The sequence below is a fragment of the Anas platyrhynchos genome, chromosome 2, assembly GCF_047663525.1.
Source record: "Anas platyrhynchos isolate ZD024472 breed Pekin duck chromosome 2, IASCAAS_PekinDuck_T2T, whole genome shotgun sequence".
NCBI classification, from domain to species: Eukaryota; Metazoa; Chordata; class Aves; order Anseriformes; family Anatidae; genus Anas; species Anas platyrhynchos.
Window position 1 is genome coordinate 87,778,125 of NC_092588.1, and position 18,855 is coordinate 87,796,979.

General features: G+C 45.6%; 1 protein-coding gene across 1 annotated transcript in view; it reads right to left on the bottom strand.

Moving 5' to 3' along the window:
* Positions 1-15,610, bottom strand: part of BASP1 (brain abundant membrane attached signal protein 1) — a 51,431-nt gene extending 35,821 nt beyond the window's left edge. Inside the window, exon 1 of the mRNA XM_027451635.3 lies at positions 15,470-15,610. The gene's annotated coding sequence lies outside the window, so the exon portion shown is untranslated. The remainder of the gene's footprint in view (positions 1-15,469) is intronic.
* Between the last annotated feature and the right edge of the window lie 3,245 nt (positions 15,611-18,855).

Consider the following 18,855-nt stretch of genomic DNA (forward strand, 5'->3'; position numbering starts at 1 on the left):
TTGGCTAACAGCGCTGACTCCCCTCCTTCCAGCAAGCGTTGCAGCTCTCCTGCAGCCAAATGGCTGACACAGCAGACATAACTACAAAAAAGCTGTGCAGACTGAAGCTCAGTTTTACGGACTTTGTGTAAATAAGCTACGTGAGAAAACTACACACATTCATAAATTATTCTGAGTAGCTATCTTCAGGATAAGACATTTCATAAGCAGTGCTAAGTTCCCCTTTACAGTGTAAAGGATTTCCTACACCAGCACCAGTGTAGCAATTTGTTATGTGCAACACATTTCTATTGCTGCCTTACTGCTCTAATTCTATTGAGAAGTATCTGTACTCTCAACGACCTGGTTTGTAATGGGAGTCAGGAATTACAGATTAAAACAGTTGAGCTAAAATATCCTTTATCTTTTCAACCAAACTATGAGTGGCTCTTGTATTGGAAAAAAAAAAATAATATATATATATATATAAAAACAAATAAATAAATAAATAAATGGTCCTTTGAAGAGATTATAAATATGTATTAGGAATTAAAATTTTAGTCCTCTTGATTAAAACTGATGGAAATCCCCCTGATTCCCCACAGTCAGCATTAAATGAACATTAAGAAACACTTGAAAGCATGAACCCAAGTTGTCAGTCCAATGTGATGGTTTTATCATTACAACCTACTCATTACTTTTAATATTTGAATAAAAAGACAACATTAAAGCAAGAATTTAGTTCTTGCTTCTGTAGCTCTCTTGCAGAGCCAGGATCACAATATCTATGTCTGGCTCCTGCCCAAGGCCAGAAGTGTCAGATGCTCCTAGGCATTTCTTTAGTCACTGCACCACTTTACTCACATCTGAGTTTTATACATCATTCTCAACTCAGATGAACACCTTATAAGCCATAACAGTTATCGCTTGCCTTACATGAATTGAAACAACTTAAAAAGGAAGCTTAAGATTTGAGTTGATCTTAATTTAGACAAAATAGAAACTGATGTAAGAGATGTAAATGGTCTTTACAGACCAATGGAGTTAATTCATTTCTGAACTCCATTGTCAGTTTAGAAATTCAGTGATCTTTGGGTAGATTTAGACCTTTGGCACTGCAAAAATTCACTCAATAGATTTTAAACCAAAAAGCATTTTACTGGAAAATTTCACAATTGCTTTTAATTTGCAGAAGCTTATGCAATTTTTTTTAAGACCCATTATGTGATGTTTCCATGTTCATATGGTGGATACTCTTTAAAAATATGTTTTTAGATGAAAAACATGCTTAGAGGAACAACATTAAAAACCATTAAGACCATGAGATGGATGTGCAGCTCAGTGATGCACTAAGCCAAATTAAATAGCTTGCTGTTTCCAGCAGGACGGGCCCACTGCCCATTCCCCTTTCTTCGCAGCTGGTCTGGCTCTTAGCAGAGCCCTGGGGCAAGGCGATTCAGCTCACCCAGCTGGGAGCAAAAGAAGCCCAGCCAGAAACAGCAAACAAGCAAACAGGGGGGAGCAAGCAGCGAGTCACCCCAAGGGGCTGCTAGAAGTATCTAACACTGCAGACAGAATTAGATCTCAAATAAGAACTCCCACATCTTGCAATGAACATTTCAAATTTCCATAGTACATCATCTAACTCTAACTTAAAGTAGTGGGACCAGCTCCGTGGTTAAGATTCATGATGGGCACTTAATTGGCACTTGGGACTTGAACATCTTCCCGGAAACACCTACAAATCAAACACTGCAAAACGACAGAAGGACTGCATATTTCGTTTATGAATTCAAACAAAGACACTGGTTTTATACTACAGCTACATAGAAAAATGCTCTCTAATCCCCTGAAAGATTGGTATTTGGGGCATTTTTATATGAACTTTTGCAGTCGGACAAGTAAAGAATTAGCCACAGGTTCAAGCCCTCTGCTGAAACTGTCACTTCATCTGAAAGTGAGCACGGTTCAGCTCTTTTCTCTGTCCAGTTCAGACCTGAACCTCGACATTCATCACCTCTGAGCACAGGTGATCTCCAGACAGGTGGTAGTTTATACAGCATGGAGTAACCAGCTCTGTCAGCAGCTGCTCAGACTCACCCAACCGAAACTGGACACCAGTCTGCTGAGTAGATTGTTCACTTGCTTTATGGAAGACAAGACTAAACCCCCCAGCTGGGATCAGCAACAACAAAAATTTGAACCTTTGCTTCCCGCATGGGTTGCTTATACATTAAATGATTAACTAGCCCAAGGTGGGTAAGACTGACCTTTATTTCAGCTAGAAATCAAAACCTGTATTATTCCTACAGATGCTGAGCTGCAAGAACTCAAACATTTTCCAGCATAAAACATTTCACTGAGAGGTTTCCAGCTGGCTCCAGTGTCATGTTCAAAGTTCAGACTTTTTAATCACAATGTCTTTAAAATAATAAATAAAATAAAAATAATATTAATAATAATAAATAAATAAATAAATACATTCTTTATTTGACTAGGAAATGTTGATAGGATTTTATTTAAACTTTCCTCCTATCACTGTTACACTTCCTATTAGGTCGAAAAATGCACAGGATGCGGTACTATACAGGAATCTACAAAATCTACCAAAATACATTCAAATGTCAAATAGGTCACGCTACACTTCGTGCAATGAGTTTTCTTACTGCTGCACATCTTCACGGTGTTTTACCAACAGGCATGTGATATATGCCTTTCTTAAAATAACACTTACTAGTCCATAGGACTTGTATGCTATTGCATGCTTTAGTTGTAAACTTGAAAATGGTATGAACTGTGGTTAGTTACTTTTTCTCAAAAAATGCAAATGTTTTTACTATCCTACTGTGGCAGATAGTAGTCTCAGAAGCATACTCTAACCTTGGAATACAAACTTGAGGGTTGTTTTTAAAGTTCATGTTTATTTTCATTGGCCTGTCTCTTAAGTAGACAAGTGTTTTTTTTTGCAGAAGCACACCAATTACGTCAGCCATTCCTGGTTTATACATGTCACAAATTTCTCTATGAAAAACCAGACCGGCTCTGGAGTCTAAACACTGGCATTCACATAATACTTGAAGATAAAAAATATTTTCTAGGGCATATCCCCTGAATTAGGTGCCAGTGTGGTCATTTTTAGCACTTCGTCTTGCTTACTTACTGCTTGTACTGAAGAGCTCCATAAAGCAGCTGGTGAGAGAGGCTTGGTTGGACCACTTGTGAACAGTTTTACCTAAACCAGATTCATCCATTAACTACAGCTTGGGCTCAAAGTGCTGCCTCTAACCCAGTATAATCAGGAGGAGCCCTGTGACCACCCCAGCTCACCTCTTCATTCAATAGTGTCTGCAGAGAAGCAAGAGAGCTCTGCCTGCACGCACACCAGCATGTGCTCTCCACCGTCCCTGGCCTATATCATGGCATAGCAGGATAGCTTAATACCTCTATTACAAGCTCCTTTCCCTCATGCTGTCATTGCGAGGCCTGTTTCTGATGCAGAGGTCCATGCACAGGAAAAAAAAAAAAAAAAAAAAGGCTGCTCAGACCATTCTTCTGCAGCCCTTTGTACCAGTTTATATAAGCTTATTAATATTAGTAAGACCTAATGCCAGGGATTTTGTCTCTGACCAAAGGAATCCTAACCTAAGGCATATATTTTTTTTCTGACCTATCTACTCAACATGAATATTGCACTGCTGCACACACTTAAATTCTACAGATTAAAAAGATAATCCTTCTTCCTCTTCAGGCAGTATGAAACTTGCTTTCAACACCAAAATTATCCAAGTTCACCTACCATTAGTGTGTTAAAGGAACTGAGGAAGAAAAGCAAACAGATGACAAAACACTTGGATTTAATGTTTTCGGAAATGCTTGCGTATTATGATTGCAAACACAGGCATTGCTGTATCACATCAGAACACCAGACCCAATCAGTGCTGCACATCCAACCACTCAAATTACCCTGGTGTTCCAGCAGCTCACTGCTCTGACTGTACTGGTACAACTCAATTACATTCAGAGCAAATACTTTCTGATCAAGCAGGTAAATAGAGCCAGAATCAAGCCCACAGCTCTAGCTCTGCCCCCAAAACACATCTCCCTCTGTGAGAGATTCACTTCAGAGAATGCCAAAGCACTGTTGTGCACAGCTCGAAATCCATACTGAGCTGAACAGTCTGACAATTAGCAGCTGAACAAAGGTGAACATTTCCTCATCTCTAATAACACCAAGATGCGGGCAACTAGCCAAGAATCTGATTCATCCAACAGAAGCATACACACAACTCCTGCAATTGCTTCTGAAGAGCACACCACTATTTTCAGTAAGCACATATGGAAACTAAATAAGTCTCAGGTTGCATTCAGGTGCAAAAGGTTGACAGAGTTCAAACACACAATCCCAAGTAGCTGCAGCTTGGGCAGCCCTTGGTATTGACCCAGGAACTTCAACTGCAGCTGCCCACCTGCACACAAAACAGATTGCACAGAGGTGTTTGTTCAGCTAAACATTAAGTCTATTCAAAACCATTTATGAATACACACCAAGGATTTCTTTAGAAATGAGTCTAATTTATATCAGGCTTAACCTTCAAAGCTATTGTTATTATGCCATTAAGTTTGAGCAACCATGTGTTGAAAATGTGTGTATAGCCTTTGTTATGCAGTTAGATTCTCTACTCATCTGTGGAACAACCCCATAAACGTTTCTGCAGCCTATAGATTAAGTAACAAAGGATGTACTTGTGTCCTACCAACCAGCATCACACAGCCATTCTCAGCTGCAGTTACAAAATTTCTTTCTGGGATTACAGAGAATAATTTTCACACATACCCACGCGACTACATATTACCATCCTGAAATAAAATTTAGTAACTGAAAAGCCTCAATCATTTTTGTAAGCTTTATTCCGCTTCTTTTACATCAGCCCTAATTTGAAGAATAGACTCAAATGTACAGCACATTTCAAGAATTCTGTCAGCAGTACCCAACAGAAATCTCTGTTTAACGGCCTCTGCTGTCCAGCATCAATAAATTAAATCTCTTTGTACCAGCTTTAGAAAAGCTTTATTTGTGTATTTCATATTAGTGGAAGTTTATCTTTGATCTCTACTTTAGCAGAGCTCATACATATTGCTAATAAATTGGCACATTTGGGAACAGTTGTTTTTCAACAGAACTAATTCCCTTGCATTCCAGAACAAGCTCACCCCAAACGTCTCTCCTGTGCCTGATCCCACAAACTGTAGGCAGGGAAGGACCTCAAAAGCAGTCTGGATAATCCCCCTTTCTGCTTCAAGGCAGAAGAGTGACTTCCATTGAAGTGATGCCTCGCTGGCAGTTCTTACCTGCTCTTAAAATAATCATTCTCTTCTTTACACTGCTCAAAACCAACCTATTCATTTTTTTCCTTTCACAGATTCTGCTTGATTGTTCTCAATGTGTACGTGTTCATCCATTTGAATGATGTCTCTCTTGTAGAATCATAGAATCATTAAGGTTGGAAAAGACCTCCAAGATCATCTGGTCCAACTATCCCTCTACTACCAATGTCACCCACTAAACCATGTCCCTAAGCACCAAGTCCAACCTTGTATGGGGCGTATGACCCACAAAAGTAATATGTTTATAAGTTCTACACATAGTATATGAAAGGAAATTCTTAGATGTTCATTTTAGGATAGTTATAGGCAGTTTATTCTATTATGGTTGTTAACATTTAGTGGAACACTTTTATTCTTATCCATCACTGGTCAACAAAGTCTTCTTTATTGTAATTCTGATCACATGGCTACAATGACTTTATTAGAAATGTTCCCACAGACATGGAATTTTTACTATGATTTATTATTTTCAAATTATTCGGATTATTTTAACTCAGTGCTGACCATCTCCCATCTGTTACAGAGGAAAGGGCAAATGTTTACCACATATGTTCTAAAATTATGTTTATTTGCTCAAACAGTGGAAATCCCATTTTTTGTGTACAGCACAACTACTTGGTAGTCCTCTGTGTCAGAACAGGAAAAGATGTCTGCTTGTTTTCACGAGAGACTTGAAGGTGATTGTAAATTATGAGGTGTACTATTAACACAAAAACTTATTCCACCACGTTAATTAAGATGAACTCTCTCTATTTTTCATTTCAGATGAAGGGCGGCTATTATTCTCAACTGTGATTCTGTAACTTTGAAATATAGTCTCTTAGGAACCGTGAGCAGATTTAACCATGAATAGCTAAATGCGCCTAGATACATGAAGTTATATTTAACTATCTCCCCAGATAATTAGATTGGGGAACCTGAATCATATGGCTAGATTAATTAAGATAAAGCAGGACATTTGTAATAATTAAGTTAGCTATTTGGTCTCCTTTCCAGTGCAAGGAATCAAAGATGTCTGGCACTTTAGACTGCGTATGCCCCACAAATAAGGTCCTACCAAAGCCAGACAGCACAGAAAACTCCAGCGGACAGTCTCATTTTATTTGTTTGCTTTAAGAAGAAGACTCAAGTGACCAGAAGAGCTCCTTCCCTGGGGGAGTCCCTGACACTGGTCAGAGGAGAGAAGGTTTCTGGAGCTGGCAGGGTGGGACAGACAGGAGATGCAAGCTGGGAACCTGCAGCTCAGAAACAGAACCATGAAAATGCTGGGGGCAGCTTGTAGCGGACCCATGGTCAGGCCCCAGAGGTGCTGGAAAGGAGCTTCAAAAGCAGGGAGGATTGAGAATTTGCTGCAACTCGAAAAACCACCAGGTACTTGAAACCAAACCTGTGCTTTAGAAAAAAGGCATAAATATTTGCCATCATGAACTCATTTGGCCTGAACATGGCCAAATGACCCATCTTGCTGGCATTCATAATGAATTTGCACAGCAGTTGTGTTGTTGTCTCCATCACTTATGGATGTGATGCTTTATCTGGGCACAATGAAAATCTCAAGCAATTAGAAGTAGATCCGAAGAAAGGTTTCTCCATGAAAGAAGCTCAGGCCTTTGTGGCTGTGACAGCTACCGGCCTTCATGTGATATGCAGCCCAGAAAAGCCCCAGCTTAACAAACAAGCTTTCTCTATTATAATAGCAAGTATGCCCTGTCCCTCCCCCCCCGCCCAAAAAAAAAAAAAAAAAAAAAAGTGGTTTGCACCTCACTAATGTAGTTTAATTCTGATCTTGTGGCAATTTGTTTAATGTCCTACAGGAATCAAACAAATCTAGTTCTTCTTGAAAATAAGACTGGCAAGGTGAGCTACCACAGATTTATTTATTTTTTTCACTTAGTCATGAGCCCTTTTTTGCTTAAAAATAAAACACCATTATTAAAAAAAATTAAAAAAAAAAAAAAAAAAGAAACCACCAATTCTCTTGCACTCGGCAGAAGGAGAAACCACGTGAATATTTTTTTTAAGCAATAAAAAGTTAGAAGTGTTGAATGCTTTTGGCTGGAAGAACTCCAAGATGTCTATATTGTCATAGGATTTGCATAAAATACTTTTTATGATCAAGTTCTCGTGTTGATATGATCTCACTTTAGTGCACATCTAGATTTGGGAACCCTCCATGCAAACAGTGGGGGTCCTGTAACATTATTAATTTTAGAGCTTAAAATTAAAGTTTTTAAAGGCATTCTGTACTCATATTCCTGCTTATTACAAAGGAATGAGACTACACTTAAAGCTTATGCCATAGACCTTACTGCATTCTGTGTATCTGCTAATGCACATATTGCATGTTAATGTGCAATTAATGAGATGTTCTGTGAAATGCGTTGTGTTAGTTCCCAGCTGCAAATATGGACTTCTAGAGAGGATAGCCAAAAGAAATGGCAACATAACCAGTGTAATAATTTAACAGAAAAACTATCTGCAATGTTATTACAAGGAAGGGTACAGAGCCAAAGTTAGCTGAAAAAAATAATAATAAAAAATGAATGAAAAGTACTAACTTGAAGACCTTTGAACTCTTTTTACTGTGACACATTTACAAATACATGGTATGCACAGAGATATATAAGATGTATCCCAACATGTTAAAATACAAAGTTCCTATAAGAAAGTATATCAAGTGGCTTCTTTAACCAGGAGCAACCATGCCAAAGAGCTTTCTGTTTGAAGTAGAAAGGAAATAAAAGCTGCTGAGATAAATATTTCTATTCTCAGACCATAAATTTACTGTCATTGTTTCAAAGCAAACTCATGGACAGGGTTTTTTTCCAAACCACAAATCTGTTAGTGCAGAACTGGTGAGCTATTTCACTACTCCTCCTTCACTACTTGTTGCTTCTCTGTTTTAGATGTTGAGAGGCTCAGATGCTCAGTCAATGACTGTGGGAGGGCACGCAAAGCCACTTTGTGCCCCTCAACACCATCCTCCATGTACCACTCCATGGCAGAACAGAGGAGGCAAGTATTTTAAGTTGTGATGTTTAGCCTGCTTCAAGCAGGAGAAATCCATTATATTTATAATTTGTTGACTGGATATGGTTTCTCCACAATGCTTTGTTGGCAGCATCGTTTCAAGAGATGTTTACAAAACAAATATCTGAAGGTGATTTGCAGTGTAGTTTGAATCCTTGGTAACAGAAGCTACGTCTGTACTGAAGGCCACTTTCAAGACATCATGGTTTTGTGGATTGCCATTGTCACTCTATTGCTTGGTCAGGCATGAGAGACCATGAGGAGCACCACGCTCCTCTTATCATTGCCATCAATAATTTGTTCATAAAGCCATCATCAAACAGCTTGTCCAGAGGAGAGAATGACAACTGAACTTTCACTGACCTAATAATTGTTCTAGTGCTTACAAAAACGTTGTTGTAATGTTAGTTCTCTTGAGCACTGTTGTAGATTTTAATATTACATGCACTGGAAAAGAGTACATGCGGGTGACCTATTATATTTGAGTGCACAATAGGGCTGCACATACTTTGCTTGGTTCTAAAAGCACTATTCATTAAGACAATGTCATCAGTCCAAGGCAACTGCATGTAAAGCTTGGGCCACTATGCTGAAAGCTAAATGCTACTCTAAATATCACCTATGGAGCCTAGCACTGAGAAAAACACCAAAATGGTTATTTTAGCAATCCAAGACTGGTTGGAACATCAGATGATCACAAGCAGCTTAAAACAGGTTCTGCTGATCCTTCTGAACTGTACGATGGTCTTCTTCAAGATGAAGATCCATGAGGTGGGAAAGGAGAAATGCAGAGTGCAGGAACAGAGAATGGATAAGTTCTTCTTATCCCATGAACTGCAGGCATCAGATCCATCAGAAAAAAAAAAAATTGTCTGCATGGACAACTCCTTGTCACACTCCTTGAGCTCCCACATCCTACATGCAGCTTTCTAGAGGCATCAGGATGCCCTTGGCTGTGAATCCTGGAGTTATGCAGAGCATACACAAGCTGCAGCAGGCAAGGTAAGAGGTTCCACATTTGCTTCAGTCTGCTAATTTAGGGACTTGAATTAGAGGCTCAGATCCCAAGCACTCAAGTACACTGTGGAGGCTTCACTGACAACACATGCTCCTAGTGAAAATTCCTTGTAAAACAAAGCTACGAACCACCACTGTGTTCTACTGCCTCTCAATGAAAAGATGGAATGGAAGAAGCTGGGAAATCTGGCCAGGTTCTCGTTATTACTCCCTGGGGACCTGTAGTCTCCTTCCCTTCACACGGCTTGCAGATCTCCAAATGAAAGTAAAACTCAGCAGGCAGCTCTTCTCACAGACACCTCAGTGAGACCAGCTGTCCCCAGCACAGGCTGTTCATTCACTGGTGCCGAGCACACACCCAGGGCTGAGCGATGCTGCTGGAGGAGCACCAGCCCCACTCTCTCAGCCCATCTGCTTCAGAAACCTGTTTAGAGTACCTAGCACAACCTCCCTATTTGCCTCAGCTTTTGTGGTGAAAGCAAGAAACCCAGAAGAGCTGCTTTCGCCATCTCAGAGCTCACTGAATTTGCTTCCTCCCACCAGCTCAGCCCAACCAGCAGCAGAAGTCAGTCATGCACTTACCAGTGCTGGCCAAAGCACAAGCAGCAGGAAACTTTGCTTACTAATGGGGAATGCCATAATCATCTGACCATCACGTCTAATGGTGACAGCATTCATCCTCTCTGTTTCCAGATTCCTAGTTTTGTACCACCTTTAGCCTGTTTTGTTGTTTTGTTTTTCTCCCAGAATGACGTGCTTAACTGCTCTGAGGAACTGTGATTACAGGAAGCTGATGTAGCATTTCTCAGGCTCCAGCCTATCTTGGATAAACAGATGTACATGATGTACATGACATGTTTGTCATGATTTTACCCTCCCATGCTGACTGCATGTTTGTAACTGGGGGTTTTCACTACATCTTGATTTGGTCTTGTTTTGTGTGCGCTTTTCTAAAGTAGATAGTGAAAGAGACATGTATCAGTTCTGTTATTGTTGATCTGTTCTGTTTTGTCTAATGCTGCTTCATTTGTTCTCCATAGTTCAGCAATCATCTTAAATTTGTCTAGCAAATACAAATCTACAGCAAACTACTATGTGACCGTCCACTTTATCTTAAAACAGTTAATAACATCAAGCTGTAATTTTGAATAGAAGCCTCTCCTTCAGCAACCAGTCCCTCAAGGAAAACAGTAATAGCAGAAAATAAACTGATAAAACAGGCTCTAGCCTTTGAAGGGCTTATACTCTACATCCCACTGTGTATTTAAGGTCTGTTGAAACAGAAGATGGCCAACAGCCCCCTGATTTCACTACTTGTGTAGGAGCAGCTTCCATTTGTCATGTAAAGACATGATGGCATACATTTCTGCCATTAAAAGTAATCCTATGGCAAGCTTTCCCCCTACAGTCATTTGGCTTTTGCTTGGAGTAAAAAGCTTTGCTTCAGTGTTGCATTGACATCCTCCTCACACCAACGCGTAGGTACTGCTACCAGCACCATGACCTCATTAGCAAGCATCTATCAACACACCTCTGTAAGTAGCAGAAGGTAGGTGTTTGAGGCCCAATCTTACTACACATTCAGTCGTTAATCAAAATGAAGCTCCCACCATCAGACATACAGTTTGCATTAAGCACCAAGGGCATGCTGCTCTAAACAACTGCTAGGGAATCGTACAAAAAATTACATCTTTTGAAAATACATTCAAATCCCTATAGGATATTAAATAATAATAATAATAATAGTAATAATAATAATAATAATAATAATAGTAATAATAATAATAAAAAAACAAGAATTAACAAAAAAAATAATAAAATCCCTGGATCAGCAGATCATATTCATACGTGTCACTACGTACAAGGCTAAAATCTAAACTAGGCAACATGTACCCAAAAAACACGTGTCTAGCCCAGCACTACAGTACCGGTGAGGTACTTGGCAGTCGACACCCCACAAGTCCGGTCAACGGTGCAGCCTGCTGCACTTTGACTCTGCAGAATCCAACACCAAACACATCAAAAGAGATCTGCCCCTGATTTATATCCTAAGACAGAAGGGTTTTATTAATAAAACTGTTTCCTCAGACTTAAATTCCATTAACCGTACTTAACAGGGAGTTACTACACATCTTGCCCCCAGGCAGAACCTGACGGCTCCACATGTGTTAAAAATTAGTATCTCTTTACATTTATTGGTGTGCTGAAAAAAAGTCAAAGGATTTTATTTTCAGATTCTGGCAAGTCAGTAATCTTTCATGTTTGAGGAATCACATTGCTATCAATCAGTTTCTATTTTGAACTTACACATTTTCATATCACAAATATCAACCAATAGCTACGTTTTTATACAAACCACATTTCTCCATCTTGAAGCAAGAAGCTTAGCTGGCATCACGCTTTTAAGAAAGGCAGCTGCATGATACAAGATGCCGTAGAGAAGACTTTAATGTTCATTCCATCCTGCACGAGGTGCTTTTCCCCTTCTTCCCTCTGCGTTTTTTTAAATCTTGAAAGCATTTCCTACTAATGCATGAAACCTCTATTATGCTGCATATGGTTTCTATTTTCAAGTCTCTAATGCTTTCAGGAATTTCTTTGATTTCTCTAGTTGTTACTTCATTCTTGTCATTACTGATTGACACAAAAGAAATAACCCAAGCCCCTCCTAAGATTTCCTTCTTTAGTTATGAAGCTGTCTTGATGCAGACAGTACTTCAAAATGGCCTGCCTTTACTGCCCCTGCAGGAAAGAAGGTAGGGCCTTGAATATTGGTTGGTAAGTCTCTGTTGCATTTGAATAGCATCCCCTTTTTCTTACTTGAAGCACTCAGGCTTAAACCATTAAATTTGCAGAGCACCCAGGGACACTACATTCACACTTAAAGACCTAAATCAAGACCCAAGTCAAGTCCAAGGATTTTCACACAAATCTGTATATACAAATTCCTGGAAAGAAAAACTCTGAAATTCTTGTATTCAAAACTATGTGACATCAACACGAAACATAAAGTTTCCAAGTAGTTAGCAGCTCCATGGTAGTCAAAGCCTTGCAAAGAAGCTCTCCCACGATTTCATGGCAAAGCCTGCTTCTGCCCTGCAGCCTGTTCTTTGTGCCAGCTTCTGTCCCTCTGTGTGCCCCATTGGGACATGTGTGGATGCCAGCACAAGAGAAGAATTTTGCATTGTTTGGTCTGAAGCTGTCTTGTACACAGGAGGCTCTGCTGAAGGACTTCACGGTTCACTGCATGGGGCAAATCTACCACTGGAACACAGCACGAATACAAGGAGCTTCACTCAGAAAATACGATTTATTCCAGAGGCTTAATGTTGAAAGACCAAAACTGACAAATACTTAAGGACAGACAGTTCTAATCAGTTGTGAAATTATGGGGTGTGCACGCTGTAACCTCAGGAAAAGGGTATGCTCCAAAGGTGTGCCACTCTCTTGAGATAAATCTGCCTGTTAGTACCAGGTTGCTTTAGTGGGTGTTGCATTTCAGATGCTAAGAGGCACGGAAAGAGAAGAAGGGAAAAAAAAAAATACACAAAAACCACACCTGGTCACTGCTTCACGCAATAACTGGGCCAGTAGTTTTACCAGTTTTAATGCCGATTCCTTTTCAACTGGATGTGAGGATATGATACTCTCAGAGATTCATATCAACAGAAGAAACTGCTGCGTGATTGCTTTTTGGCAGCTATGCATAAACAAATTCCCCAAATTACACAATCGGCTATCTCACACATGAAGCATACAAGAATAGACAGAGCCACCAAGAATTTCCCCTCTCTTTGGGCTTATTCCATCCACAGCACAGCCAGTGCTCTCCAGCAAAACTACAACAGCCACGCCAAAAGGAGGTGTTTGCTGCGTACAATCCCATCGGCTGGTCGATCACAAAGCAAAGCTCCTCGCTCGTCCGACGCTCCATGCCATGAGGAGCAGGCAGAGCAAAGCGTAAAAAAAAAAAACCTCTGGTCATATCCTGGCTGCATTCCTCTCCCCCTCCTACCCCCAGCTAGAGCTTGGGGGCTGTGAGCAACATCCTCGAAGGCACAAAGGGATCCGCAGGTATGGAGAGCAGCAGCAGCAGAGCAGCAGATGCCGCATCTCCCTGCGTATGGCACTCCCAGCCCACGGTCCTGCGTGCTCAAGGGACAAACCCACCGTGCCTGAAGCCTGCCCGTGGCTCTGGGCAGCACCTGGCAGGCAGAGAAGCCGCTCTGCCACAGGTTTGAGGGCTCTGATGGCTGTGCTTCTCCAGAAGTGGCCTTCACTGGAAACACCAAGTGGTCGCAGCCGGAGGCCCCAGGGTGTGCGCTCTGCAGCTCACGTCCGCAGCCCCAGAGGGGAAGCAGCAAAACCCCACGGCCGCCCTCCATGTGGGAGCCCGCTTGCGAGATTCTTTTGTCATCTTTGAGCCTGGCGAGTGTATCGTTTCTCTGCGGGCAGAGCCTCGCAGGTTGCCAGCTGGCAAAATTTCCCACTTCACAACAGGCTGCAGGAGGGCTGCAGGACCTGGTGCCCCAGTCCTGAGCACGGGCCCCACTGGGGAATAAGGGGGGCGGAGGAGGAACGGGCAGCGGTGCCAACCCCGAGGTGCAGCCATCGGAACAAAAGAGCTTTCAAGATGTCGCACTGGCAGGATCCTCCCGGGGAGGGCGAGCAGAGGGGGATGCTCCAGAGGCCGCCCGGCAGCCGGGAGCGCCGCTGGCTCCCCCTAGGTGGAAGCGGGGCTTCTCCGCGACATCCCTCGCGTGGCAGTGAACCGCAGCGCATAAATCACAGCCCCCCCCCCCCCACGCCCCTCCGCCGAAAAGCCCCCCCCCCGTGCACGGCCCTGCCGAGCGGGTGCCGCAGCCGAGCACCCCCCTGCCCGCAGGAGGGGCAGCGCCGCCCGCCCGCCCTCGCCCCATTTTCCGCGCTCGCTCCCTCAGGGCGCAGCGAGAGGGGCCGAGGGGGTTCGGGAGCCCCCCGGGGAAAAAGGAGGGGCTGCGGGGGGGGGCGCCTTTGTTCCTCCCCATCCCCATCCTCGGCGGGGCGGGCCCCGCGCATGCGCCGGGCAGAGACAAAGGAAGGGGCGGCTGCGCCCCCCCGGCGGCGGGGAGCCCCCCCGCGACCCCCACCGCACCCCGGCTCCCCCCCAGGACCGTGCCGGGGGCGTTTGGGACACGCGAGTGCGTGGGGAAAGGCGGCACGTCGTGGGGAAGAGGGGCACGGCTCCAGGGGGGCGCAGCTTCCTCGCTAGGGGGGGGGGGGGGGAATGTGATAAATTGGGGGGAGGGAAGGGGGGGTAAATATGTCGGGAGAAGGCACTCGATGAATATTCATGGCCGAGCGCATCCGGGCGCTGCTCCCGCAGCACCAGCACGGCACCGGCACGACACCCGTGGGCTGCCGCGCCCACGCGTGGTGGTGGCGGCGTGGGCAGCCCCCGCCCGAAAACCATCGCCTGGGTGCCGGACACAATGGGGAGATAATGGGGGAATATGGGGGGGAATGGGGACCGGCACGGCACGGAGCGGAGCCCCCCGCAGCACCGCCGCCCCTATGGGGGGCCGGGCTCGGCCGCCCCCGGGCTTCGTTTTTCGGCCCCCTCCCCTCGGGAGTGGACCCCAGGCGGCGAGAGGGAACGGGGTGCAAAAGCCTCTTACACCCCCCCCCCCTTTTTTATTTTATTTTATTATTTTATTCCATTTTTCTTCCCACCACACCCATGGCTTCCCGCCACCCCCCAGGGAACGCGCGATCGGGGCGTTTAAATTCCTCGGAAATCCCGTTTTGTGCCTCGAAGGAATTCGGTGCCCGGCGCCTTCCCTCTCGAGGAACCCCGCTCCTCGCAGCACCGCACCCCAAACGCGCCGGGGGAGGCAGCCCCCCACCCCCCCACCCACATCACCACCACCACCACCACCCCAGCTTCAGGAGCCCCTCTCCCCACACCTGAGACACCGGGGGGGGGGGGGGGAATAATAATAATAAAAAAATAAAAATAAAGGCAAGACTCTCCGGTTCTGCCCCGCAAACGGCACGAGCGGGGCTCCCCGCGTGTTACCTTGCGTGCCTCTCCTCCGTGCCCCTCTCGTGTCCGCGTGTGGCCGTGTCACCGAGCGCCCCGGGTGGCCCTGTGCCCGCTCGCCCCGCTCCGAGCGCTGCGGCTCCCCCGCTCGCCGCCCGGCACTGGAGTGCCTGGTGCCTGCTGGAGCAATGCCGCCGCTACCGCGGCTGCTGCCTCTGCATTTCTCGCTCTCTCTCCCCCTCCCTCTTTCCCTCCCTTCCCCCTCCTACCCCCCCCCTTCTCTCTCTGTGACAGTCTGTGGGCAGTTCAAAAGCCACCCGCACTTATTTATTTATTTCGGGGGCTCGCTGCGCTGCGCGGAGCTCACGCTTAGGGGGCGCACGGAGACGGGGGTTTGCGGGGGTCCGCAGCCGCACCTTGCATCCTTAATCCCCCCACCCCCCAAAAAAAAACCCACACCCAAAGCCTCGGGGGAAGAAGGAGCCCGTCGGGGATGGGAAGGGGAGAGGGGTTTGCCCCGAAAAATCTGTGTGCTGTGATGCCGGAGGGATTGAGGAGGGGGCGCTGAGCCGGGGGAACAAAGGGGACGGGGGACAGCGAAGGGGTGGACGGGGGGAGAGGGAGAAGAGACCCAGCACTGGGGCGCTCCAGCAGCTGAGGGGCGACCCCGAGCATCGCGGGGCCGGGGGGCTGGGGGGGAACGGGGACATTTCCTCGCCGTGGGGCGGGAGGGGCGCGGCCGGGCGGGGACAAAATGGAGGGGGGGGGGCTCAGGCAAGGGGGAAGGGGAGGCGGTTTTGCTGCAGCGTGGTAGCGTGGGCTTGCGAGGAGGAGCCCCCCCCCCGCCCCCCGCCCCGCTCTCCCCGAGGGCGATGCGGTGCGGTGCGGGGAGGGGGCGAGCAGCCGCGGCAACAGGGACGAGCCCCCAAATGTCGCACATCCTCGTGTGCCCGCCCTCATTTCAGTCTCCCCACCATCACCACCCCCTCACACACACCCTTTCTTTTTCTTTTTTTTTTCTCCTTTAAAAAGCCCCATCTCCGCATCCCGGCTCCCCCCGGCGGCCTAAGCTCTGCTCCGCAGCCGTGCCACGCCTGCCCAAACGCAGCGGAGGGGCCGGCCCGGCGTTTTCCGTCAAATTGGGGTAATCGAGGAAAAAAAAAAAGAGAAGGGAGACCAAAATAAAAAATAAAATTAAGCGGGTGCCAGCGGGAGCGGAGCAGAGCCGAGGGCGAAATCCTGCTCCGCAGCCCAGCCGGAGCCTCGCCGACCCGGTATCTGCCGGGCGGGCGGGCGGGGTGACACTCGACATTTGGGCATTTAGCCGAGAAATAAGCCACAAAATGGCCCGGTCAGGGCTGCTGCGGGCTCAGGGGAAGTCACCCGGTGCCCTCCGGGCCACCACTGTCAAGGCTGTCCTAAAAGGCGTCCCAGTCGCTGCAAGGCCAGCGCAATATAATGTGAGGGGGGAGAAGAAAAAGAAATAGTTGTTGCTGGTACCAGCTTGGGAGGGGGGGGATGTGTTTGCTGTTTACACCAGTTGAGCTGGGAGCTGACTTATCAGCCAGCATCATTTTAAATACACCTACACATCAGGTCATGTGCCTCTGAGTGCACGCAACCCCCCAATCAGAATTTCCACCAAAGGCTCCCGTCAGTTACTTTGCTGCATCAAAATGTCACAAGTGTCTGATAAATGTGATAAATGTCTCCATATGGGGATTCAAAGCAGCCTTTGGACATTTCTTTGTCGTAACTAAAGGTGTGTAAAGTATCTCCAGCTTTTCCTCCTGTCTGCAAGGAATTGGAGGAAAATGCTGGTATCAGGAAGAAGAAAGCACCGAGCAAGGCACCTGCAGGAGGATGGAGAGCTGTCTCTTCTGGAAATGTAGGTGTGTCTCGGCCCTTTTGTGTACCTTAATTGTTCTCTGCTTTTCTGAAATCCTGCTTCACTGCCTTTATGTCACTGTGCGATGAGGAGCCTCCCTCCTCTGAGCCAGCTCCTCCTCTCGCCCCTTGCCTGTTACTCCAGCTCCCTGCCTTCCCCTCCTGCTCCAGCCTTTCAGGCCCAGCTATGTTCAGCGCTCTCTGCCTTCCAGGTCATACCAGCTATCCCGTTTCCACCTTGGCCATTAGGGACCAACTCCAACCCTACATTCCTGATTCGCCCTTTCATTTGGATCCAGCTTCTCCTTCTGCTTTACAAGCAGCTCTGTGCTTTGTGAGGTCTGACAGCAGAGTCACAAGGCCCGACAGTAGATGTCCAACACGTTCACACGGCCGCCTCTTCCTGCCATCCCACCACCATCCCTCCATCTCCTATGGCCCAGCACCTCCGTGGCTCTCCCTGGGCCTTTTCCTCAGGAGATGCTGGTGTCTGTGAGGAGCTCCTGCTCTGGGCAAGCAGGCTCCTGGTCAGTCTGCCCAGTGGGGAGAGAGAAGCGACTGGCGAGCAAGGGAAAAAAAATCTCCAAGTTAAACATCCCGCCAGAGCTCCTCTCCCAGAATCAGCCTAGCAGGAGGAATCCTGCTGTATATAAATACACATTAAACCCCGAGTCCGACAGCCCGGGGCTTTGCGACTTGAGCAGCCCCAAGCCTCCTCCTGCCATCGCTTCCCAGCGGAGGCCACAAGAGGGAGCGTTTTGCCCAGTGTATCGGCAGGCCGACTTAGCCCTGCATCAGGGGAAGAGGAGAAGCTCGGTTTTCCATATGTAGTTTTCCCAAGCCCGTTTGTTCAATAAGCATATGCGTAATAACATTTTTCTTTTACCGTGCAGTGCAACTTTTTACTTTCATAGAGTATGTTTCACTTATAATAACTCTTATAATGAGTATTTAAAAAACAATTAGAGTCTAATTCCCTGTTGATCCACCTGGTTATAATATCATTTATTCTGGGGAAAATAAAAGGTGTAAGGCATATGCAAAATTTGCTATTAGTGGTGGATGTCATTCTCCTTATAAACGTAACTACCAACCACTTCTACTTTAAAAAATTGATTACAATAATATAGGTAGACACACGTTTGTTTTTGTTTTTCATAGATTTATAGGCAACACATGTAAAAGAAACAGCTTTCATAAAATCATGAAATAGCAACTCTGATAAAATGCTACTGGAGCATCTCAATCCAAATTTAAATGCTGACATAAAGGCAGATGAAAGCCTCTGATAACAGTTTTAATGATAACAAGCCAAAGTTTTATGGTGGCAGGCATAGTTAAATCAAGCTTTACTAGACCGGGTGTTACCATACATAACATAAAAAGTGGCCAGGTAGGGATACGTGCGTCATGAACCCTGCATTACCCCAGTGTTCCTGGCTTTAGATCAGTCTATAATGCAAAGCATATGTGCCTTCCAGGAGGTCTTGCTCTAGCCATTGAGCTTAAAAGGCTTCCCTGCTCCACAGAAGTCT